General features: G+C 47.5%; 1 protein-coding gene and 1 long non-coding RNA gene across 3 annotated transcripts in view; both read left to right on the top strand.

Moving 5' to 3' along the window:
* SORCS3 (sortilin related VPS10 domain containing receptor 3) overlaps positions 1-26,178 on the top strand; it is a 592,738-nt gene that overhangs the window by 16,554 nt on the left and 550,006 nt on the right. The gene's annotated exons all lie outside the window — the stretch shown is intronic.
* Positions 8,447-24,889, top strand: LOC132684930 (uncharacterized). Its single transcript, XR_009612874.2, has 4 exons — positions 8,447-8,663; positions 9,837-9,892; positions 10,093-10,177; positions 24,631-24,889. It is a non-coding gene; the product is annotated as an uncharacterized LOC132684930 (long non-coding RNA).

Genomic DNA, 26,178 nt, shown 5'->3' with positions numbered 1-26,178 from the left:
ATTGCTTAGTGTCTCTTGTGTCCTCAGATAAGATCATTGCAGATGATGATGGTAATGATGATGATGCTGACAGCTTAGGTGTGTGGATGGGCTCATGCTGTGGTAGGACTCCAGATCCATGCACAAAGCACATGTAGGAGTATCCTTTTGGTTGTGATTAAATGGACATTGGAAGACCAGCCTTCATACCACCATCTACCAGCTTTATGAAATGGCCCAAGTCAGTCCATAACTGAGACTCAAGTTTCCTTATCTGTTTCATGGTTGCAGGAATCAGAATGCAATCATATATTTGAAAAGGTGTTAGAAACTATACATTTCTAAACATATTTAGGGGAATGCCTTTGCTATTAAATCATAGGTGAAGTTGCTTGTATTCGTGGTGTGATTTTTTTGAGGGGAAGCAGGAAGTATTCTCTGCCAGATTTTTGTTTTTACTTTTGCTAGAAACTTCACAATTCAAGAGCTATCCCTTTGGGTTAAACATTATCCTCTCCAAGATCCTCTTAAAGTATCAATAATGGAGAGACGGTATTTGGAGCTGGAAAGAACAAATAATGATCTAACCAGGTCCTTTTTCAGATGTGGAAAGTGTGGCCAGGTGAGGTTGTGGCATGATCAAATTCACCAAGATGGCGGCAGCACCCACACCAGTGTCCATGTCCCTGACTCCTAGTCCAGTGCTCTTCCTGCAACACCCTGAGGCTCCTCCGTTTCCATTAGGTTCTCAATACAGTCTAAGGCTTTCTCTCCCAGAAGGGAGCCTTGGGCAGAATGAATACATTTGGTGACTTTGGGGAGACATAGGGCAGGGGATGTTCTGGGTGGCATAGTTGTGCTTGGGTCAGTCAGGTGGACCTCACTCCTCCTCTGACTGGCTCTGTCACGTTGGGTGGGTTACTTTTCTGAAACCCAGCTCTCTCCTTTATAAACTGGGATTATAATCCCTATTTTACACGGCTGTTGTGAGGATTTAGTGAACTTGAAAGGCTTGGCAAGGTTCCCACCCTGCCGGTGAAGGGTACTGGAAAGTGACTTGTAGATGGTAAGCAGTCGTGAAGACAAGCATGGTTTGTTTATCTCATAGTAGGTCTCCTCCTGAGACCCATTTTTCCTACTCTGAGAGTGTGTGTGAAGGGCAGACAGAAGGAAGTTGCACCGTCCAACACCACCATTTCCCTTCTCCGGGGTGGGGGAGGAGGGGCCCGTAAGATGTCCAGGGGAGGAAAGCCCTGCAACGTCCAGAGGGATGAGCCAAGACTTACCAATGGCCCTCCCTTTCTCTTTAATCTCAGACAGCACAGATCCAGCCCCTATTTAAATGTCCCCCCAAAAGGGTGTGGATGACAAGAGGTGAGAATGAGCGTCTTTGAAGAACAGCAGGTGACTCTGAAGAGGCTGCAAAAGTGCTTGCATACCCATACTGCTCAGTTCTGTGTTCTTATGGGGCTCCTGTTCTGGGTTTAAGTTACCAGTGTGGTTTCTGGGAAACGAGCTTCAGGGGTGTGTGTGTGTGTGTGTGTGTGTGTGTGTGTGTGTGTGTGTGTTATAAGGCAGGGCTTTAGCAATTGGCGAGAGGATGAAATTTTCTGAGACAGAAGGACACCTGAAACACCCCAGAGCCTGTGTCAACTCTCAGGCCTGGGGGCTGGGCTAGTGTTTGCCTCAAAGTGAAGTAAAGAAAAGAAAGGGACCAGGGAAGTGTGTTCAGTTCCCCTTTCTGGTTCTTTGCCTCCTCTCTGCCCAGCACCCTCCACTGTCTTCCTTCTCCCCGCCCTGGGAAAATGTTCTAACATCAGTCCTGTAGTGCTTCAGTTCCCTTTCCTGAGGCCTTTGCATTTTATTGCCTCTGCCCCGCCCCCACCCCTCCAGCTTTACTGAGGTATAATTGAAGAATACAAATTGCATATATTTAATGTGTACAATGTGATGTTTTGACACATGTATCCATTGTGGAATGATTACCACAATCAAGCCAGCATATCACCTCATAGAGTTACCATATTTTTTTCTTTCTTTTTCTTTTTTTGGTGGAGAGAACATTTAAGATCTATTCTCTTAGCAGATTTCGAGTATGTAATATAGTGTCATTAACTACAGTCACATTGATGGGCATTAGATATCCAGACCTTATTCATCCTGCATAATTGAAACTTTGCACTCTTTGACCAACCTCTCCCCTTTCTCCTACCTCCTAGCCCCTGACAACCTTCCTACTCTCGCCTTGTATGAATTTGACTTTTTGAAATTCTGCACGTGAGATCGTGCAGCATTTGTCTTTCCGCCCCCGCCTTACTGTACTTAGCATCATGTCCTCCAGGTTCATCCACATCATCACAAATGACAGGATTTCCTTCCTTTTTAAGGCTGGACAGTATTTCATTGTGGGTATATATATACCATGTTTCCTTTATCCATTCGTCCTTTGATGGACACTTAGGTTGATGAAATATCATGTTGTGGATAATGCTGCAAAGAACATAGGAGTGCACATATCTCTTTGAGGTCCTGATTTCATTTCCGTGGTACACCCAGAAGGCATTTTAGGGGTAGGGACTCCGGAAATCTCAGCCAGTCCCATTTGTCTAACTTGTCCACCTTCAGGGCTGGCAGCAGGAAGAGGGCGGCAGCAGGAGGAGGGTACCCTCTAGCCAGAGATGCTTGTTTCCTTTCTGACCCCTCCCTAAGCCTCGGAACACCACTGGGACGTGAGAGTGAGGGCCGTGACCAAAGGCTGGTTTCTATGTCTCTGGTGGCCATGCTTCTAATACTGGGTTTTCTTCGGTTAAGGAGGCAGGGAATTGGGGAGAGCTCTACTGTCTCCCCTGTCCCTCCTTAAATCTTATGTATTGATTTAAAAATATATATAACATAGTGGGGGGTGGGGTGCCTGGGTGGCTCAGTCAGGTGAGTGTCTGATTCCTGATTTTGGCTTGGGTCATGATCCCAGGGTCATGGGATTGAGCCACATTTCAGGTTTCTCCCTGAGTGTGGGGCCTGCTTAGGATTCTCTCTTTCTCCCCCTCTGCTGCTTTCCCTGCTTGCATGCTCTCTTTCTCTAAAATACACACACACACACACACACACACACACACACACACACACACGTATGTATGTATGTATGTGTGTGTGTATATAACACATAACATTTGCCATTTGACCCACTTTGAAGTGGCATTGATTACACTCACATTGCTGAGAACCGTCACCACTGTCCCTCTCCTGAGCTTTCTCACTGCCCAAACAGAAACTCTGTTTATGCATCAGTGACTTCCCATTGCTCTCAATTCTCTTTGTCAGCCTCTGAGCAGGTAAGGGGGCTTCCAGTTTGTTCCTTGATCCTGCCTTCTCCTGCCCCATCCCTAACCTCTCCCCCTCTTCTCCTTTCCTCCACCACAGGGGGCTGTGGTGTTGGGGGTGAGGAGAAGGCTTATCATATTCAGAGCTGAGAAATGGGCTGCATTTCAATCCCCCCTTCACATTCCATGTTCTTCATTTATGAAAATAATCACGCTGCTTGCACCCAGAGATCTGTGCCTTCTTCCACCCTCAACTTGTTCTCTTGGCATGGGGGCCGTAGGCCAGATCACTGACAGGCTGGCCGGGTATGTCCAGTGCAGTCTTGTACTTGGGACTTTGTCTCTGCTAAGCCTTTTTTTTTAATGGGAGACTTGTTTCTATGCAGCTGAGATAGGAAACAAACATACTCCATAGTTGAGTGGTTATCGCCTATATTCATTATTATCTTTGTCATTATACGTGGTGAATGATGATGAGCTATGCATTGTGGTGTGGGCACTTTTATGTGTTTACAAATAATATATATCATCCTGCAGTAGTTCAGAACATATTGTGAACAACTTCCAAACTGTGCTTCAGTGCTGTGGCATATGCTGAGTAAAGAGCAATTCAGATTTGATCTGGTCTTTTGGGAACTTGAAATCTAAGATAAGTACATGTAAATAGAGAGAGATGGAAATGTTAAACCAACATTGGCACCCAAAATGAAGCCTTTGGGGGAGGCGATCTAATTCACCGAGGGTCTACTGTATGTCAGGAGGGGGTGTTAGGTGTGTTGTACCTGCCGTCTCATTTCCCTCTGCCAATAAGCTACAAGTTGGGGCTTACAGGTGAGGAAACCGTGATGAAGAGAGGTTGCATAGATTGCCAGGGTCACATGGCTAATAAGCTACAGAGTAGGTAATGAACTAGAACAACATGCCCTTTGGAAATGTCAGGTCGCTGAGTCTGCTATATTCATGACCTAGAAAATCATGGGGTTATAGAGTTTGGGTGTGGGGATGGGCTGAGAGAACCAGAGCGAATGGCTGGGTAGAGGTGAGGAGATAGGCTTTTATTTCATTCTAGAATGATGCAATTTTGTAAAAACCATGGACAACATTTAGTGTATTCTCCCTGTGTGCCAGGGGCTGACCTGTTATCTCTGCATCCAGCATCTCATTTAATCCTAACCTTTCTGAAGTATCTGCTATTAAGAACCTCATTGTAAGGATGAGGAAACAAAGGCACTGAGGTGTTGCATTCCTGGCTCAGGTCACACAGCGGCTGACTGACAGAGCCACAACTCCCATGTGGGCTAGGCTGACTTGAGAGCTCCTTACAGGCAGGGCCAGAGAGCCTCTCTTCAATCTGCTTCCCCACCTGCTCCCAGCAAGGAGGGTGAGGCCCCAGGATTGTGAGGTTCACCTCCTGATCCCACCAGGGCTGAGATGGATTTCCAACCCCTGGACCTTTCCCCAGTGAGACCATCCTGTTCTCTAGAAGCCCTCACTGAGCATTTGTTCTGAAGTTCTGGTGTTTCCAGGCCTGGAGCAGGAGGAATAAAGAGTCAGAGGTGAGAAGTAACAGTGTGTGTGTGTGTGTGTGGGAACCAGGAGAGAGAGGGATGAGGTGAGGCCAGATTATGGAGGCATTGCATATCCCGCTGGCTTTATTTTTGTTGGCAGTGGGCACCCCTTAGGAATTGTGGGCAAGGGTGAGATACAGTTAGCAGAGGCATCAATCCTTCTCCAACCACCAGGAAACCCGGTCTCCCTTCTTGGTGGGAGGGAAAACAAAGGCTCAGAGAGGTGTGGCAGCTCCCCTGGAGGCTCCCAGTAGATTGTTTCCAGCAGCAAAACCAGAAGCTCTCTCCTTCCCAGAGATGGGGCGCTGGCAGCTGCTGGCTGCCTTCCCCTCCCTCTTTGCCCTCCCTCCCCTCCAGCAGGAGGGCCTCCTGCCCACTCCCTCCCTTCCACCGTGAGCTCTGCACAGGCCCTCTCCATCATTAGAGCAACCAGTGGGGTTCTGCTGTAATTAAAGGAAGCCAACGGGAGGGAGCAAAGCAGAGCAAGGGGAAAAAACAATCACCAACAAAACATTTTATTTCCCACGCACACTCCCTACAACCCGCGTCTATTGGCTTTCATGGGAACCTGCTTGCTTTAAATACAGCAAAGGGAAACCCCACAGGACGATGTGGGAAAGCCGGCTGTTAGTTACCATCAGGCTGCCAGGGTGGGGATTTACTCCTTTTCCCCCCCCTCCCTACCCTGCATTGGCAAAACCAATCCAATGTTAGTGTTGAAAGAGACCTCTAAGGTCATTTATTGCAACTTCCTTCCCAAGGCAGCCTGCCCTCCATGCTTGCCCCTTCTGGACATCATCTCTGACACATTGTTACCTAGCTCCCACACTCTCCAGCTCCCTAATTTGCTGGATCCAAGCTCAGGTAGGGATAGGAAGACACTTTAGGGAACAAACAAACAAACAAACAAAAAACCCAAAAATCTGGCCACCCACGCCTGCTGTCATTTACCGCCTGACTCCGGAAATGTCTAATTAATTCATTTATCCAATTAGCCCCTTGCTCTCTGAAATGCTTTTTCTTGGTTGCTGAGCAACCAGGATAGACTTTCAACACATGCACGCTGCTGGTGAATGAACCAGTAGTTTTTTCTTCACCCTGACACCCCTCGCCCACCCCCTCCCCTTTCTCCTTTTATTTTCCTGATGCACAGTAATGAAGACCATCTCCACCAATCTCCAGCCTTCTCACCTTCCCCAGGCCTCTGGATGTGTTTGCTGCCTGACTTAACACATCTCTGAAGGTAATTTTTATACCAGGCATTTGTCATGGACAAGGAGAATGACAGAATATACAGGTACACAGAGATGCGTTTGCAAAATAACGGAATGAGCCAGGCTCAGGTGGACCCAGGAAAAGCTTTGCTGGTGCCTGGGGGCTGGGGGGAGGGGACCCTGGCCAAGGTTAGGCTCAGAGGCGTTTGGGAAGAGGAGGGGCAGACTCTCTTTAAGGGACCAGGCATAAACAAGGGTAGCTTGACTAGGCTGCGGTTCCATTTGTTTTAAAGTCTGCCCTTCATGGGGAATTGTCATCCGTCCCCAGCCAGGAGCTCACTGTGAGCAGTAAACAGGACAGGGGTTTTAAGGGAGGCTGAAAGGGACAATATCAACCTAGGAGGGCGGGGAAGTGCCTTGAGGAATCATCCTTGAAGTATAACTTGCTCCTATTTCGGGATGTGAAAATGCCACATCCTGCTTCAATGAGTTAGAATGTTAGAACTGGACTTTGAGCCCAAACTTCCACCGTTCCTTGCTTTTACAGATGAGAAAATTGGAGCTTTGGGAGGATAAACAGTTTGCTCATAGCCAGCGTTTGGGTCTCCAGGGTCCCAGGCCTTCTCAGTTGACCACACTGCTTCTGTTTCATCTTATTAAGGGGCCCTTGTCCATAAAATGAGTCACTTGAGTCACTGACACTTACTTTTAAAAGTCAGCTTTTATTTTGGAAGAGCTGAAGCTGGCAGTGAAGATTTGCAGGGCACAAGGGTCTTGGCTTCTCTCTACTGCAGATGCCAGGGCATGTGATGCAGTCCAGTATTCACTGTGAATAGGGGCTGGTCCTCGCCCTCAGGGAGCCCCCACAATACTGGAGTGGATGGACAGTAGAGGGGGAGGGGCTCCTTCTTAGAAGGAAGCATTTAGAGAGGAGGATCTGGGCCATTTGACCTGGACCCAGGTCTTGTGGTTGAAGGGGCTGTGAGGGTAGGGTGGGGGTGGGGCCATTCTACCAAGGGGCAGCCTGGGCCAAGGTCAGGAGGTATGAGAGATTGTGACATGTTTGGGACTGGAGAGTGGCTTAGGAATGGAGGCTTTGGGCCATTTGGCTTTCTGGGATACACAGCGGATGGCTCGGGGCTGCCCGTAACGGCATCTGGAAAACGTTGCCTCCTGCTTGCCAGAATAGTAAAAGAGCACAGTTTTCTTATCTCTATGCATGGGTGGGTATGGAAAAGTGTATGTCAGGTTTTCTGGATGGAAATGACTTCCCTTCAAAGTTAGTTCATAAATAACGATGAAGGCCATGAGATACGTACACACTGCACACATATTTAGCTACTGCTGTGGACCAAACTCTCCAGGAGCAGAGTGTTCAGGAAAAGCAGCTGCCTAGAGAAAGAAATAACTATGCACTGTCAAAACCATTGGTACCCAGAGCCTCCTGTGGGACCAAGGGAAACATTTTATTGAGAAGGACCCGTTCCTTGACACTCACCATTGGTGGCACTCACTCAATCTGCAATTTCAGGAGATAGTCAGAGAAGGAACTGGCTGTGGACGATGATCACCCGATCAGGTTCTTCCAGTTAAACAGGAGCTTCTGTACATCTGAGCATTGCGCTTCAGGGTAAAGTTCTCCTTTCTTCAGCCATCCAGCCAAACTCCCCTGATGTCAGGCACTCTTTTTTCATCAAGGCTGGGCTTGCTTTTAGAGAACCTAGAGATGGCAGGCAGCATTGTGGGATGCTCCTTAGTATAAAATCTCCTCTGGGGATTTTCTTAACAAAGTGGTTTGAATTCCTCTAGGAATTAAGCTGGGGGTGGCTATTTTTCTGGCTAAGACTTTTTATAATAAAAGGCATGCTGCACTGAAGGTCCCAGTGGTCTGTCTTTGGGGCAATCAGATGCACATGACAGTCTAAGGCTCTGGTAGGAAAGAGTCTGTGGCCTCAGTAAATATTTGATACACCTGGGGCTTTGATGGATGAAGCCACTGTCTGCTTGGGTCTTCCTAGACCAGAAGGTGGAGTCTCCGGTAGCGATTGCCTCTTGTTCGTTCCTTTGATTTTCTTTGGTGAAAAATGACTCTTGTCTTGGTGAGGTCTGTTAAATCCGTTCTTTTCCAAATGGGGCTGTTGGTGTATGGAGGGGATTGGAACTTTCTCTCCCTCTGGTCAGCCCTCGCCATCCCTTGGGTGATTCGGTTTCCCGTTTTCTGGGATGTGTCCACAGGGTTTGTCTCCCACCCCACCCCCCGCCTTATATAAGGGGGTAGGGTGCATCTGGCGCCAGATTTCATTCAACCCTGTAACAATCCCCCCTTTATGACATCATTGCTTGTCACCATGGAAACATCCCCCGAGTCACAGAGACTGGATTGTGGCATCATAGCATCAGGCAGGAGGAGGGAGAGAGGAGAGAAGAGGAATGAGACTGCCCAGGGGGATGAAATTCCAACAAAATACCATTTGGTGGCAGGAATGTAGGATTTTTCTGTTTGGATCCTTGAATGGAGAGTCTGACCATGGCTTGCCAGAATAAACCTCACCTAAGAGAAGGAGGACGAGTGGTTACGGAATGTGGGTTCTGGCCTCTTTGTTCTTGCTGAGTATTAAAATACTTTTAATGAGACCTATCCTAGATTTTATACGTATTTCTCATTTGATTCTCATAAAATGTTCATGAACTATTAGAGCAGAGAGGTTAAATAACCTCCCTAAGGTTACAAAGCTGGAAAAGGCAGAGCTGAGAGTTGGAGGTAGGAGCTGTAGTCTGTGCCCTCACGTGGCTTACAGTTTTGTGTGTGCACACAGACAGTTATTAAGCAAATAAAATATAGTTAAGATTGTGGTAGATATGGAGAGAGTAAACATGGTGCTTCAGTGAGGAGGCATTGGAGAGTGAGTGGGAACTGACTTTTGTGTATTATTAAATTTGGGACACGGCTCTGTATCTAGTTGTGTGTGCTTAAACACACAACGCACTGTGCTCATAGAGGCTCTGACCTGCCTAAGCTTGTCTGCTGGGCCCTGTGACTGTGACCCTCTTCCCTTGCTGCTTTCCTGTGCCTGTACCCTGCTTCTCCATTTGTCTGCTCCCTTTTTCTGAAATATTCCTGCCAGTCCTCCTCCCTTGATCCTGTTTTTTCCTACCAATCCCCCCTCCTTCTCTCTCTCTGGACTGTAAACTCCTCAAAAGAGAGAAGATACTCTCATCTGGTATAAAACATCCTTGGTTTGCCCAAGAAGGCTAGAAGATCTGTTGCAAAAATTAATGCAGTGGCTCGTTTTATAGGAAAAAAAATTGGCTAGATTTTATACCGTTAAAAAATATTCTTATAGACTTATCAGATTTTGGCTCCTAAATAAACGAATAAGTAACAAGTGTGCATTAGGAGAGAATTCCCCACACAAGTGAAATGACCAGTCATGTTTAGTTGAGTAGCTTGTTTGCTGTTGTTGGTGTGGTTCATGCTGATTGCGATTTCCTATTGTATTTATGTGGTCCAACAACATTTTCTGTTAGGAGAATTGGTCCTAGTGTGTAAGATGGTGGCAGGTAACTTAATGCTCTTCAGGTTTCTATGAGCTGTAGGTGCTGTGCCATGGGCCACCTCTGGGCATTCCTATCCTTGTGCCTCACTTGGGCAATAGATGGGTCTAGCGAAGCCTACTGCTCTTCATTTGTGCCACCTTGCCGAGCTTTTAGGAGTATTTGCTGCTTGAGTTCAGTTCTCATCATTGCTTTCCTAGGATATAGGGTAGACAAGTCCCTACTTGGCTTCCAAAGTCCAGATTACCCATCTCAGGTGAGCCTCATACTGATTGGAGCTCTGCTATTATACTTTGCTGTGACAGGTGTGTGTGTGTGTGTGTGTGTGTGTGTGTGTGTGTGAGCGTGTGCGTGTATGTGCGCGTGCATGTGGTATGCATGTGTGTGCACACAGGTACAGTTCTTAATTAGTAAACCATATTAAATGCACTTACAATCTAAGCTTGTTCTTTCTAGGACCTAGAGTGTCTCAATCTGACTGATAAGGGGGCCGTTTATTGATTGCATCAGGACCATTTATGACTGGCACATTACAGAACTAGTAAGTGGCTTATTTTTTTAAGGGATGCATGAGGAGTCATATAATGAATTAGTTAAAACCCCAGGCTTAGGAGTGAGATAGAGACGGTTTTGGATCCTGGTTGGGCCTCTTACTTGCTAACTGATCTTGAGCAATTGACTTAGATTCTCTAGTTGTAAATGCCTTCATTTACAAAATGGGCATGAATCTTAGATTCATCATGGCATGGATGTTTAGATTCACTGAGATACACCTGTAAAGTATTTTTTTTTTTAAATACAAAATTTATTGTCAAATTGGTTTCCATACAACACCCAGTGCTCATTCCAACAGGTGCCCTCCTCAATACCCATCACCCACCCCCCATTCCCTCCCACCCCCCATCAACCCTCAGTTTGTTCTCAGTTTTTAAGAGTCTCTTATGTTTTGGATCCCTCCCTCTCTAACCTTTTTTTTTTTTTAACACCTGTAAAGTCTTAACCACGTGCCTATCTTGTCAAAGTTAACTATAATTTAGTGGGTTAAATGTACTGTTTGTATTTCCTCCAATAATTTGTTAACACTTTTTGAACTCAGTGCAAAACTTTGACTATACCCTAGATCACATCTAGGTGTTTCAAAGTTTGAATTAGAAGGATCAAGATAATTGGCATTTTTATTCATCATTTGCAGTCTCCATAGGTGAAAAGGACCCAGGAAGTGTAACTCCTAGCATAGAACTGATTTCTGAGAACTGTCTCAAGTACTGGAGATGGTTTCCCAAGTGTGACCTTGACCTTATGGCTATAAGAGCAAATTAAACAGGTGTGGTCCTCTGCCTCCAAGAGCAAGCGGTTCTCTTCACACGGTACTACCAGAGGGGAGATTCAGTCAGATGTGTATGTGAATTGACAGGCACACACGGACCAGGTGAGGGAGGTTACTCTGACCTTTAGGAATTCAGTTCATATTTCTGTATCCTCAGATATAAAAGTGCAGAAGGTAGGGGCTACTAGATACTTTTCTCCCCATGTGTTTATTGATGTGTAAAATACATGCACTGAGTACACAGTCTTTTTTTTAACGTTTATTTATTTTTGAGAGACAGAGACAGAACATGAGCGGGCGAGGAGCAGAGAGAGAGGGAGACATAGGATCTGATGCAGGCTCCAGGCTCTGAGCTGTCAGCACAGAGCCTGATGTGGGGCTCAAACTCATGAGCCATGAGATCGGGACCTGAGCCGAAGTCAGATGCTTAACCAACTGAGCCACCCAGGCGCCCCACGAGTCCACAGATTTTCATCTCATTTTTTACATATGAGTACGCGGATGTCACTCCACCACATAAATGAGGTCAAGCTGTAGAACTATGTATTCATTGCATTCCAGAAAGCTCCTTCATTACCCCTTCACATTGTATGGCCTTTCTCCCTGGAAGTAATCAATATTTTGATTTCTATCAAATTTTGCCTGTTCTTGAAACTCACATAAATGGAATAATACAGTGTTGTAGGCAGCTTCTTAGATGGCTCCCAACAATCTCTGCCTCCTGATACCCATGCGCTTATATAATATCTTCCCTTTGGATGTGGACTGGCCTGTGTAACCTGCTTCTAATGAATAAGGTATGATAGACATGATGGAATATCGCTTCCATGATTAGGTTACAAAAGACTCTAACTTGAATTTTCCTTACATTCTCTCTGGTCCTTCTCTGGCTCTTGTTCTGGTGAAGCAAGTTGCCATGTTGGGAGGTGCCTTCTGGGGAACATCTGGTGAACTGAGGCCTTTGGCCCGACAACCATATGGGTGATCCTGGAAGCAAATCTTCCCCTGGCTAAGCCTTGAGATCACTGTAGTCTGGCAGTGATCGGTGTAGTCTGACCTTGATCAGAGCCTTGGGAGCCACCCTGAGCTGGAGGACTCAGCTAAGGTGCACCAGAATTCCTGACCCACAGAAATGGTTGAGACAATAAATGTCTCTTGTTTTAAGCCACTAAGTGTTGGTGTAATTCAATAGTGATAGACAACTAATATGTATAGTATGTTCTGTTTTGTGTCTGGCCTTTTTCACTGAAGTCTATGTGAGATCTATCCCTAGTGATACAAGTATATTGATATTTAGCTATATTGATGTATATAGCTTCAGTTTGCTTTCTTTTATTTCTGTGAAGTATTACAGTGTAGGAATATACCCAAATTATTCATCCATTCTAAAGTTTGGGATATCTGGATTGTTTCAGTTTTTGGCTACATCACAACTTTTTTTACATTTTATGTGTGTGTGTGTGTGTGTGTGTGTGTGTGTGTCTATATGCTCTACTTCCTCTTGATATATATCCAAGGGTAGAATAACTGGATCATAACATAGACTTTAGTAGATACTTCCAATTTTTCAAATGGTTACACTGATTACACTCCCTCTAGCAATGTATGATACTTCCCGCTTTGCCACTTCCTTGCCAAGGCCTGATATTTGTAATTAAAAAAAATTATTTTAGCCATTCTGGTGGATGTGTAGTGGTATATGCCATGTGGGTTTTAATCTGATGACTATGGATGTTGACCATTTTTCATGTTTAGTGGTCATTTGGATATAATCTTTAGTGAAACATCTATTCAGATATTTCGCCCATTTTATATTATCTGTTTTTCACGTGGATTTGTAGGAGTTCTTTATATTCTGGATTAAAGTGCTTTGCTATATTTATTATTGAGACCTTTTTCCAGTTTGTGGCTTGCTTTGTTATTAATGGGATGCTCTTAATTTTAATGAAGTTAAATTTTTCAGTTTTTTCTTTTAAGGTTATAAAATCTTTGCTCATTCCTGTGTCAGGAAGATGCTTTCCTATGTTTTCTTCAGACATGCTTTGTTTTACGTTTTACATTTAGGCCAGTGATTCACCTGGAATTTCTTTTTTTGTGTGTGCTGAGTGTCTGATGTGAAGAAGGGGGTCAAATTTATTTCCTTTTCTCATATGTAACTCCAAATGACCCATTGTCATTCACTGAAAGCGTATGTTTATTGCAAATCAGGGGTCTTGTGTATGGCAGGTTTTGAGTTCTCTATTTGGTTCCATTTTTTTTTTTCTGCTATCCTAACACCGGTGCTACCTGTCTTCATACTATAGCTTTATAATCTGTTTTATTATTTGGTAATTTAAGTTCATCAGCTTTTTGTGTTTTCTTCATGACTGTCTTGGCTCTTGGCCCTTTACATTATATGTATATGTAAAATCCATATATGTTTTAGAATCAGCTTGCCAATTTTCATACAAAAAAAAAGCCTGCTAGGATTTTTGGCTAGGATTACATTATATCAATGATCGGTTTGGAGAATATTGACACCAGTTTTTCTTAATTTCTTTCAGCAGTGTACCACAATTTTTAGTGGAAAGATTTTAGAAATCTTTTAATATGTTCATTTCTAGGAGTTTGATGCTTTTTTGATGCTATTTTAAGTGAAATTTTCAAAAGTTAATTTTCTAATTGTTTGATGCTAGTATTATGTTAGGTTCTTCTAAATTTTCTTTGCATACTGTCGTATCATCTATGAATAATGAAAGGATGTTTTCTTTCTTTTATTTGTACCTTTTATTTCATTTTCTTGTCTTATTACACAGGTTATAGCCTCCCTACAGTGTTGAGTGGAAGCAATGAGGGCAGACATCTTTTGCTTGTTCCTGAGTTCGGTGGAAAACATTTAATAGTTCACAGTGAATCATCATGTTTGCTGTAGGTGGTTATAGATATCTTTACCAGGTTAGGGATAAAAGTCTCTTTTTCAAGTCTGACATTTGATGATTATCTCTGATTGTATGGAAAAAGTAAAACCTAATCTGTAGGAGGGAGGAATAATGATGAAAACATGAGTAAGAATCAGAGAGGCAAGAGAGAGAAGGAGATGAAGTATGCTAAGAAAAGAATACAAGAGGAATTTCCTAAGTGCTTCCTATGTTTCGGGCACCCTGAGAGCTGAGGTAGGTTGTGATCAATAGGTCACATGGCTAATGAGGGCTGGAGGTTGGGTGAGAACCCAGGTCTTCCGGAACCAGGGCTTATTCTTTCTGCTGTACTCAGAGGGAGAGTAAATAAAGGAAGACCTGAAAGGAAGGGAGCAGCTATTGTAAAGTCCTCTTATGGATTTTAGGACCCCGTTCTTTCCTATGTCTCCCCATCTCTTGTTTCTTTCTTCCTGTCTCTTTTTCAATCTCTGTTTCTAATTCAGTCATAATCTTAACCATGGACTCGAGCTCGTCTCATGATGCTCTCCACAGGGGGGAATGGTGGTAGGTGTCTTCTTTCTCCTTCTATCCAGATCATATGAGGCTTCTCTGCTGTGGGCCACCTCTTATTTTAATTCAGTTTTTACATAATGCCGGTTGACACGGTCAGTCAGATCACAATGGCTAGGGAATGAGATTAATGGGCATGGTCGGTGCCTCCTTGGTGTCTTGGTGTCCATGCTCTGCAAATAATGACCAGTCAACAGTCACTGGTCCACATGGAATAAGAGGGATGAGCAAGCTTCAGCCTGGAGTGAAGGGTGCACCCACCACTCCTCACCCTAGACAAGCCCAACGTTTTGTGGTGACAAGCCAAGCTTATCTGTGGCAACTAAGGCCTCTATCCTGGACCAGGCCTAGGTGTGTTTGCAAGCCTTGCTGCTGCCGTGCTGCCTGAGCTTTCCACAGCTGGCTCCGTTCTCCTGTCGGTTTTGCTTCCTCTTTTGCAAAGTCTATCCTGAGGCTATTGTTTGGTTTTCTAGTCCTGACTGAATTAGGGTGGTTCCATTTAAGGTGAAAACAATATAAAACAACCACAAAAAAAGCGCCAAAGAAGAAACCGAATAAAGAAGTGTTTTTTAGTCTTTGAAAGATGAATGCAAATGTGTTTTTGCAGTGTTTTAATACATTCGAGATGCTTCCCTAACATTAGCCAATCTATCATAGCCTGCCCGGGAACCTGGTGTATTTATTATGTTGCAGGAAAGTTTTTTTGAGGAAGAGGCTGAAGGGTAGGGTGAGAAGGTACCTGCCTGAAGGCCCATGAGTCATCAGATTCATTACTGAAGCATTAAACTACCTGCTGGTCCCTAGGACTGGCCCTTGGAGGGGTGGTTGAGGGAGCGAGGTGTGGTGGGAATGAGGTCATTATCTGACATTTTCCTGTTGTTCTGTACAGGCAGTAACCTTTATCCCACCCCAGGACTACAGCTCATGTCCTCTGAGTATGACCTTCTGGAGAAGTATGGATGAGTCAGCACTATCCAATCCCCATTCCTGGAGACAAAGCATTCAGTATGTGTGTGTGTGTGTGTGTGTGTGTGCGTGCATATGTGTGCGCACGTGCATGTGCATGTTTAGCAAAGAGGACCATTGAAATTGCTTGCAGCTCTGAGATTTTCTAACTTTTTCTGTTGTATGCAACATTTTAAAGTAGGAGGGGTGCTGCGTGACCAGACATTTGTTTAAAGCAGTAGGCAGTCTTAGTTCCTAGTAACATTCTAGTAGTGATGTAATTGATGTCACTTGTAGACACATGTGCCTGGTCTTAGAAAAACATGAGGATGCCAAAATTAAATTCCTTAACTGGGCATTGATAGACCCCCTTGAGCATACTTTGAGAATCAACAAGGATGGGTCTCAACATTTCACATCTTCCTACGTTCTGACCTCAGGTGGCCTTCGGATGGTGGTGCATGACCGTGGCATGCTTAATAGTAATGGTACTTTAGTAATAGTGGATCCTGTTGAAGTGAGGTGACTCTGTTACGTGGGGTTGACTAGTTGGGTTGACTAGATCTGGTCCACACTAGTGACTTTCAGAGGCCAAGTTCAGACCTGCAGAAGCAGCTGTTAATGAGTTCATACGTGTAAAGTGCTTGGCTGTATCTGGCACATAGTAAGCCCTCCATCAGAGTTAGTGAACGTGAATGCTATTGCTGAAAAAGAGGTGATGATTAACAGCCATCGGGACCTGGTAAAAGTAGGGTAGAGTCAGTGCTTGGGGACAAGAGCACCATTTAGGATGAGAGAGAGTATTCAGTGCTGGAGAGTACAGGAGACTTAGTGCTTTACCTGCCTCTGACCCTTCTGTTGGGTTCAACCTAGTTGGGTCACGTGTGCTCTGGAGTTGTGCCTCCCACAGCCTCCTGAGGGCAGGGACCATGTCTACCTCAGCAGTCTCTGGCCTGGAGCGTGTGCTCAAAAATACGTTGTTGAAAAAATGGGTAATGCGCTCAAAACGCTTCGACAGTGAGCTGTGGTATTTCCCTAAGTTTATATTCTCTGAACTAACAGCATCGTGCCCACAGTGAGGTCCTGCTCTGCTCTCCCGCTGAGGGCACAGCTGCACTGGGTACCCTCAGGTCTGGGGGCTCAAGACAAATCAGATTATCTTTCCCTGAGAGACCAAGCCAGGAAAGGACATTGGAACCCTACTGTAAAATAAACTATTAAAAAAGATAGGTTCGTTTAGCCTGGAGAAGAGAAACCTGGGGGTCCAGAGCTCTTAGTATTTGAAGAGCTTCTGGGAAGAAGAAGGCAAGAATTGTTCCTTATAGCCTTCTGGATAAAAGTTTGATGGGAGATGAGAAATTGCAGAAGCTGTTTTTGTTGCGCTGTAAGGAGGGACTTTACCCGGGGGAGAAGTGGTTAGCAGAGTCTCAGGGGAGCTTTTTAGGTGGCTGTCCTGGGGTGTGCAGAGGACTTTGGAATCCACCTTCAGACTTCCTTCCAAAGTAGAAGTTAAATGGGATGAGAACAGGCTTCTCTTGCTTGTGGAGAAGTGAAAGCTGTTGAGGCAGTCAGGGTTGGTGAGAACCTTATCCATCTTGAACGAGAAATGAAGGAACCCACCATTTCCTGAGCACTGTCTCTGTATCAGGAGCGTTGCTGGGTGCTTTCTTTACCAGACTTACTTGTCTTGGAACACGTTAAGGTGAGTAGTAGAGAAGGAAGCACTCAGGTGGAGTCAGTTGGCCAAGGCTCACATCCTTTCCAGTCATCTCCTGGGACCCTGTGCTGTCATGTTGATACTTTTTTAATACCACACCCACTTTTTCCTCATCTAAATAAATGATTTGCAGGTAGAACAGACCTGCTTCAAACTCTTCTGGAACTTTCTTCAGGGGCTTGGATGGGTTTTTGCCTTGTCAGCCAAGACTTTCCTCTTTCCTGCGGAGTCCTTGCCCAAGGCTCTCAATTGAAGTGTCCCATTTCTCCCCCTTCCCCTTGGTGGAGAGTTCCAGAAAGCTTTCTGTTGACCTTCCTTTAATTGCTAATAATTATTCAATTTTATGTAGCCCAGAGTGATAAATATTCATGAATAGCACAGTGCATCAGGATCCAACACTTTAAGCTATTGTGTTTTTTTAATTAAACTGAAACATGGAATTAAATGCAATAAAAAGGGAAAAAAAAGGGAGAGCATATGTACGTATCTATTTCAGTCCTGCTGTGGGACTGTGTGGGAGGCAGATCGGAAGCTTTGACCTGGATGTTGTGATGTTCTGTCTTAGAGTTTCTAAAGGAGACACGTAAAATATCTGGACCTGGCCAGGTTCATTCATTCATTCACACATTTTTTTCATTAATTCACTCAGCACATATTTACTACCATGAGCCCTCACAGTGCTTCTCAGTGGGCTACAAATAGACTAGAACAGGACCTAAGGAGCTCACGATTTAGTCCTGGAAGAGATAGGCACACAAATCAGCCATGCCGGAACTGCTTGGTGAGCATAGGTAAAGCACGAAATAGAGTGTTCCCAGAGGAGCAGAGGGTAACTTCCCTGGGCGGTTGATAAAGTGGCATAGGGGTGGCGTAAGCCCCGTCAGGACTTATTAGTTGGTCCCGTGTACGATGCTTCTTTCTTCAGCCCACTGAGTCTCATCTCCCTTTCCCTAGAGCGTCTGTGGAGGCTGTGGACTCAGAACTTGGACTGCTTGGGCTCATCTCAGCTCTGATGCTTACAGTGGGTGAATATGACCCAGTGCAATGTTAACCAACCCTGAGCCTCAGTTTTCTTATCTGTGATATGGGGATTATCACAGAACCTACCTCACAGGGCTGTGGTAAGGGCTACGCTAGCCGATGCGTGTGAGGTTTCCAGAATGGTGCCTGGCGCACAGAATGTGCTCAACTATAGACGTGCCAGCCACCATTGCTGTTTGCTCTGAGGCCTTAGTCCATGAATTCTTGTGGCTTCTCTCCTGCTGTGGACTTCTCGGTTCTCTAGAGACCTCTTGTGAGGTTTGGCTCCATGAGGAGGCAGGCAAACGGCAGGTGAGCTATTGTTGAGAGTTCCAGAATACTGCTGAGAGCTGGCCTCGGGAGCCAGCGAGAGGAAGGCAAAGGCAGGGCCTTAACAAATACCTTCCAGAAGGCCCCCTCAGAGATGGGGCGGGAGCCTGGGTTGGGCACCTTGGGGAGCAGAGAGCAGGAGGGACAGCGCGAGGGGAAAATAGCACACCTTCCCGTGAATGCCACCTTGGATCCCTGCGCTCTGTGGGGAGGAAGACGCACTCACATGTGGGTGTAACACATGCTGTACTCCGTGGGTCGTGTTTTCCTGCTTTAAAATGGGAAATGTGAGTTATTTATTTGTAGCACATGCATGGTGAGATGCTCATGAACCAGCCTGGGGATGTTCTCCAAGTAAACAAACCCACTTTCTGGAGAGGCGGTTTCTTTTTACAGCCCCAGAGATAAAGTAGCCCCAGAAAGCGCACCACTGCCAGTTTCTAGCACCTCAACGTCCCTTCCTGGCTCCGAGAGGCCCATCTCTGCCATCCTCCCCCACCCCCGCCTGCAGCGTCAGCCCTCCCACTGAGTACCACCCAGCTTGCCTTTTTGTGTCAGTTCATACTGTAGCTGTTTCAAGTCAGAGGTGGATGGGGTTGCCAAGTGGAAGAGGTTGTGGCCATGAGGAAAAGGCCCTGGGGTCACTGTCTGATAGGATGACCCATTAGGGTTGATTTTGTTTCCGAGCCTTGGTTTAAACACGAGTTCTGTGTGGTTTTTAATACACCACTGGCCCTCTCTGAGCTTAGTTTCTTCATCCATAATGATAGGATTGATCAGAATGTAAAGGCAGAGTCCTTACTGTAACCGTCCAGGCCTCATGATTGGCCCTTGTCACTATGCTCACCTTACCTCTTGCTTGCTCCCCTGGTTTACTCGGTCCAGCTGCACTGGCATCTCTGTTCCCCCATAGATCCCAAATGCTCCTGCCTCAGGACCTTTGCATGGACTCTTCTCTCTCTCTCTCTCTCTCTCTCTCTCTCTCTCTCTCTCTGAAATGCTCTGTCCCTACCTAGCTGCATGTTTCATTTTCTCACCTCCTTCTGAAAGGAGATGAGAATTTTTTTTTTTTTTTACTGAAAATTGCCTTTGTGTGAGGCCTGCCTTTGGCCCCCAATTTACAATTGTGTATCTCTCCTCACATTCACCTTCTTTCCCTGCTTTCGTTTTCCTCAGGAACCCTCTTGCATATTACCCATTTCAGTACTGCCTGTTACTTATTGGCTGTCCCTCCCATGGGCATGCAGGCTCCACAAGGACAGAGCATTGGTCCATTTTGTTTCCACCTCCCACATGGTGCAGCCTGTGGTGGGGAGTGTGACAGAGATGGGGAAACTCAGCAAAGCAAGGTGGTGGAGACACTTTGTGATCGCAAGCTTTCTGGTTCTTTATCTCCTGAACTGTGAGAAGAGATGGCCTCCCCAGAAAGCAGTTCGTTTACTTGGAAAACAATCTGCATGCTGATTCTGCTCTGCGCCTAATAGATACTTGCTGAAGGAAAGAATACAAGGCCAAGCCTGGGGCCGCATGGCCCGACTGCTCCTCTTATCAGCTCTGTGAACCTGAGCCAGCTCCTTAGACTCAGTGACTTTAGTTTCCTTCTTTATCAAAAGGGGGTAAATGTGTAACTACCTTGTGGGGTTGTTGGGAGCTGTCCACGCAAGGCTGAAGAAAGCCTGCATCTTGGAGGTGCTCAGCAGGTTAGCTTTTATTTTTAAAAGTGCTTTTAGTTCTCATACTCTACTTACGGACAGAGGGTTAAGGATCTTGGGTTGAGCCCTCAAGAAATGACTCCCATAGGCACTAATATGGTTCGTGCATCCTGCCTCTGATGCTGCTTGAGAGGAGGGTGGGGGCTGCTGGACAGATTGTAGGGGGTGCAACTTCATCCAGTGCTTTCATGTTGCTAAAGTCTTAGGAGACTGGACAGCGAGGCAGAGGAGAATTCTAAATTGACCCCTGGTTAGGAAATTCAGATGCCCTGGGTTCAGTACCCGGAGGGAGGTTGGGATGAAGGGACCTGGCTCTGGGCCCTGAAGCAAGCTGGGTGCCAATCTTGAGGGTGGATGCAGGCAGCTTCTGGTCTTCTCTCCTCTCCAGATCTTGCTTAGTCTTGGCCCAGGATCTTACCTATTCAGATCCTCCCTGGCATCACCACCAGCCTGGGGGTCACTGGCTTTTAGCCAGTATTCTAGGGAATCTGCTTACCCAGGACATCTAAGCATGCTTCAGCTCAGGTCCTTACAGAGCTCAGAGGAAGACCCCGAAGGTCCTAGTGGTAGGGACAGTAACTCTCACCCTGCCCACCACATTCCCCGCAGTAGACTAGTCAAATCAAGGTGACCTTGGAGCTGAGTCTTGAAGGGTTCAGAAAGCTGAGGAAGTCTTGGAAAGAGAAAGCCTTTCTTGTTTGGGCATAGTCATCAAATAGGAAGCGTAAGTTTGGGCTTCTGTTTGCCCCTTGGTCTTAGAGACAGCATGTCCTTCTAAGGGCGAGAGTGCCTGAGAGTCTCCGTGCCTTTCCTTCAGAAATAACGGATGCTTAGAAGGGAGCCCCAATTGTCTGACCCCTGCTGGCCCTCCCACTTGCTTGTTTATGGAGAAATAGAAGAGAAGAGGCCAGCCAAGACCTACCTGGTGCTTCAGGGAAGCTTCCAGGATGATTTTGCTCCCAACATGAAGCCCTGAGGACAGGATGCCTGAAAATGGGAGAGAAAGGTATTTTTATTCTTTTGCCTTGGTGCTGTTGTGATGGCTCCTTGTATTTATGCTGTGGGTAACTTTTGGTGCCAGCTGATGTTTACTGCCTGACTCTTATCCCAGCCAAACCATCCAAGCTGGGAAGAGATGGGGAAGCCAGTTATATAAGACTGGTAATTCTGGGGTGGATTAGCCCTGGGATTCACAGGGTCTGGCTCAGCACCCGGCAAGGCCTGGGATGGGCCTACCTCAGTCAGCTTGGCTGCCATAAGAGATAGTGTAAGCTGGGAGTCCTGGCCCCCGTGCATTGGCACAGACCGCCGTGTGGCAGAGTGGCACAGTGGTCCCTCACTAGACTTTAGAGCTGGTCAGCCCCGCTCGATGCTAGCTGCTTGTGGGACCTCTGGACAGCCTTGGACTCACTCTGCTGCTCGGGCAGCTCATCTGTAAAATGGGGATGATGGTAATGATGCTTATCGTAGGAGGTTTTTGTGGAGATTCAGTGGGCCATTCCACGAACATACACAGCACCAGGCATTTGTTTAGAGAGTAACTCAGGAAATGTTGGTGTTGATGAGTAGAGAGGTGGGCAGTGAATGGATAGTGGTCGTGCCGTGAGAGGCCAGCTCTGGAGGAGGACCACACTGAGTGTTGCAGGAACGCGGAGGCAGCACACAGCCTGTGTCTGCGAGGCAGAGAGAAAGGGAGCCACAACTCGAGTCCAAGCATGGGAGCACTGGTCATCCCTGGTGTCGCCTTTGACAACAAGTCTGCTGCTTCCTGGCCCCAAGGGAATCCTTTTAGTGGCAGAGGCTGTGAGGACCATCCACCAGTCCTTTCTTGAGTGAGATCACAGGGCCGTGGGCCTTTAATGCACCCTCTCTGCCCAGCCAGGATGGGGAGGCAGCAGCTGCAAGGGTCACCTGCACCTGGCATCCTGCACATCCAGACCCAGGGGACATTCTTCCTTCTGTTTGACCTGCATGTTCTGAGCCCCTGGGCCCAACACTGTTCCCCCAGTTTATTGGAATTCCTTATCTGCTGACTCCATCCCTGGCCCACCCTCCCCACCTCTGCGCCCTCACAAAACTTATAAATGCCTAGAAAGGAGACATGACTACATGCAAGGTTGTTGTTTTTTTTTTTTTAATAGGGGGCACATTGACTTTTTGGGCAGAGAAATTCTTTCTGGTGCTGACTGTCATGAGCACTGAAGGACTTAGCACCCCTGCTCCCAGCCGGCATCACTGGCATTGTCCCCACCCTCTTCCAGATGTCCTCGGGGGCTGGCACCTGCCCCATTGAGACCTGCGAGAGCTGAGGTGGCATGGATGTTTGCTTCTCCTCTTGTGGGTTTCTTTGCTGACTCTGCTTTCTCTTTGGGGTTGGCTGACCCCCCTCCTGACACTTTACTCCTCATTGCCTGGTGGCGGTGAGGTCCTACAGCGCTGGTGGGGGTGGGTAGGCAGTCCTGGGGAGAAGCACAGCTGTGGCAGCGGAGTGAATGCAGACGGAATGAAAGTGGGCAAGCACAGGTGGCCCGTGGCACGGGGTGTCTGTTCCCATCCCTCTTCCTTTCTGGGGAAGTGCTGTTTGAGACACTTAGGAGCCCTCTGGGTCTCTTCCCCTTTCCTGCTGCCTCCAGGTAAGGAGTGGGGCTGAGTGAGTGGAAAAGCCCTTTCTTGATACAAAATGTCACTAGCGACTGAGGTTTTTTTAATGGTGAATATCTGTATTCTCTTTTATGAGACAGCCCCACGTTCAGATGTCTGGGAGAGGTCACACCGAACACAAATACACATTAAGGTATAAATGACTGATGTGAAGTTGTCCTTTGAGTGTGAGGGTGCGCTCAGAGCAGGGGCTGGGAGAGCATGAGGTGTGGCTGGAACCACGCAGGAGTAAGGTACAGGGGTGTGGCTGGAAGGATACCACGCAGGAGTAAGTACAGGGGTGTGGCTGGAAGGGTACCAGGCAGGAGTAAGTACAGGGGTGTGGCTGGAAGGGTACCATGCAGGAGTAAGTACAGGGGTGTGGCTGGAAGGGTACCACGCAGGAGTAAGGTACAGGGGTGTGGCTGGAAGGGTACCAGGCAGGAGTAAGTACAGGGGTGTGGCTGGAAGGGTACCACGCAGGAGTAAGTACAGGGGTGTGGCTGGAAGGGTACCACGCAGGAGTAAGGTACAGGGGTGTGGCTGGAAGGGTACCACGCAGGAGTAAGGTACAGGGGTGTGGCTGGAAGGGTACCACGCAGGAGTAAGTACAGGGGTGTGGCTGGAAGGGTACCAGGCAGGAGTAAGGTACAGGGGTGTGGCTGGAAGGGTACCACGCAGGAGTAAGTACAGGGGTGTGGCTGGAAGGGTACCACGCAGGAGTAAGTACAGGGGTGTGGCTGGAAGGGTACCACGCAGGAGTAAGTACAGGGGTGTGGCTGGAAGGGTACCACGCAGGAGTAAGTACAGGGGTGTGGCTGGAAGGGTACCACGCAGGAGTAAGGTACAGGGGTGTGGCTGGAAGGGTACCAGGCAGGAGTAAGTACAGGGGTGTGGCTGGAAGGGTACCAGGCAGGAGTAAGGTACAGGGGTGTGGCTGGAAGGGTACCAGGCAGGAGTAAGGTACAGGGGTGTGGCTGGAAGGGTACCAGGCAGGAGTAAGGTACAGGGGTGTGGCTGGAAGGGTACCAGGCAGGAGTAAGTACAGGGGTGTGGCTGGAAGGGTACCAGGCAGGAGTAAGTACAGGGGTGTGGCTGGAAGGGTACCACGCAGGAGTAAGTACAGGGGTGTGGCTGGAAGGGTACCACGCAGGAGTAAGTACAGGGGTGTGGCTGGAAGGGTACCACGCAGGAGTAAGGTACAGGGGTGTGGCTGGAAGGGTACCACGCAGGAGTAAGGTACAGGGGTGTGGCTGGAAGGGTACCACGCAGGAGTAAGGTACAGGGGTGTGGCTGGAAGGGTACCACGCAGGAGTAAGTACAGGGGTGTGGCTGGAAGGGTACCACGCAGGAGTAAGGTACAGGGGTGTGGCTGGAAGGGTACCAGGCAGGAGTAAGGTACAGGGGTGTGGCTGGAAGGGTACCAGGCAGGAGTAAGTACAGGGGTGTGGCTGGAAGGGTACCAGGCAGGAGTAAGGTACAGGGGTGTGGCTGGAAGGGTACCACACAGGAATAAGTACAGGGGTGTGGCTGGAAGGGTACCACGCAGGAGTAAGTACAGGAGGAGAAGCCCTTCAGGACTCTCCTGGGCCAGTGGTTTCAAACTGAAAGTAGTAATTTCAGCGTATCAAAGCTTTGGCTCACTGGTAGCTCTTGAATCCACCATGCGTCTGGAGAGAGTGGTGGGGAGCTTAGCGCTAGAGGTCATAGCTTTGGAGCCTGTCTGTCCTGGTTCCAATCTTGGTTCGCACGTCCTAGCTGTGTGCCCTCAGATAAGTTCTAAGCCTGAGGTTCTTCGTCTGTACCATGGAGATAGTAATAATACTGTTCTCATAGGGTCGTCCTGAGGGTCTGATGAAATAAGGCGTGCACTTCGCTTTGCAGAGTGCCTGGCACATGGTTCAAAACATGAGTCACCGTCATCATCGTCACCGTCATCATCATCACCGTCATCATCGCCACCCTCATCATCACCCTCATCCATAGCTTTGGGAGAGGAATCTGGAGCAAAAGTAGGAGGCATCTGTGTACCTGAACCCTCAGCCACAGCAGTGCCAGGTTTAGCAAATAAAAATATAAGCACATTTACTCATTATTTATCTGGAATCCACATTCCACTGAATGTCCTGTATTTTATCTGGGAAGCCTCATCAATCAAGCCTCTCAGAAGCCAGGTCTGGATCTCCTCCCCCAGCTTGATCCTAACTAGGATGGCCAAGAGGGGTCCGGGAGGAGGCGGGGGATGGGGAGGAGGCGGGGGCAGGAGGGGTGGCTGGGGTGAGGGGCTGTGTGCGTGGGGGGGACTCAGCAGAGCTGCGTGCTCCGTGGATGCGGAGGGCGTTGTGAATCAGAGCGCGTAGACGCCAGCACCTGCCAGCAGGCCGTGGGCACGGAGACTAGCAGCCCGTGGGGAGGTGCTCCACGCCGGTTCCCAGTGGCAGCGGCACAGCAGTGGGGACCGCTTCTGTTTTCTTCTTGAGAGAAGCAGCCAGCGGAGCTCTGAGTTTTCTCACCCTGGTGGGTGTGTAGGGCACCTCCCTCCAGTTTTCTCCTGTTCCTGCTCATTTCCTTCTTCTCTGTCCTCCTGTCCTCCCCCCGGCCCCTCCTCATCTCTTCCTCTCTACCTGCCTCCCCCTCCCCCCCCCCCCAGCCTTTTTGAGAGAGCTGGTGTGGGAGGGATTCTGACGCATTCCTGGTTACCTGCTGTTCCAAGCCCACAGGCTTCTGCCCCTCCACGTGCTGACTTCCAGACCGTCCCTTGGCAGCATGGCCCGAGCCCCCAGCAGCAAGGGAACATCCGAGGGCAGGTTCTGCGTGACCTTGGGGAGATGAGCCGCTTCCACGCCCCTCCAGGTGCGCAAGCCTGCCGGGGAAGCGAGGATGTGATGTGCATAGGTGCCATCGTTTTTAGTACAGCTGGGGGTGTCCTTTCATCGGGTTAACATTCTGTTGTTCCATCTATTTTGGGGGCTCTAAACTCTGGCCCCCATTCTTTTTGCCTTGGCGTAAAAGACCCTTCGTGTCTCGTCCACTTAATTTTTCACCTTTTTTTTGGTCTACTTAATTTTTTCTTGCTGTTTCTCCCATCACTCCTCCTCCCACATGAAGTCCCAGGTAAATGGAAGCGCTTTTCATTCTGAGAAAGCTCTGTGCCCCTCATACTTTCAGGCCTTTGTGCATTGTGTTTCTTCTGTCTTTGCAAGATCTACTCATCCTTCAAAATTCTGCTCAGATACCTCCTCTTCTGAGAAGCCCTCTTGACCAGCCCCTGGCAGGCTTGACCTTCAGGGCTCTTTCTCCTATAGTCAGCTTTGTCCGTAGTGCCAATGAAGCCCTTGTTGAAATTACCTTGTGAAATTGTGATTGTTTGTTTGTATATCTGCC

The sequence above is a fragment of the Panthera onca genome, chromosome D2 (assembly GCF_046562875.1).
Source record: "Panthera onca isolate mPanOnc1 chromosome D2, mPanOnc1 haplotype 2, whole genome shotgun sequence".
Classification (NCBI taxonomy): domain Eukaryota; kingdom Metazoa; phylum Chordata; class Mammalia; order Carnivora; family Felidae; genus Panthera; species Panthera onca.
This window is presented reverse-complemented; position numbering and strand designations above follow the sequence as displayed.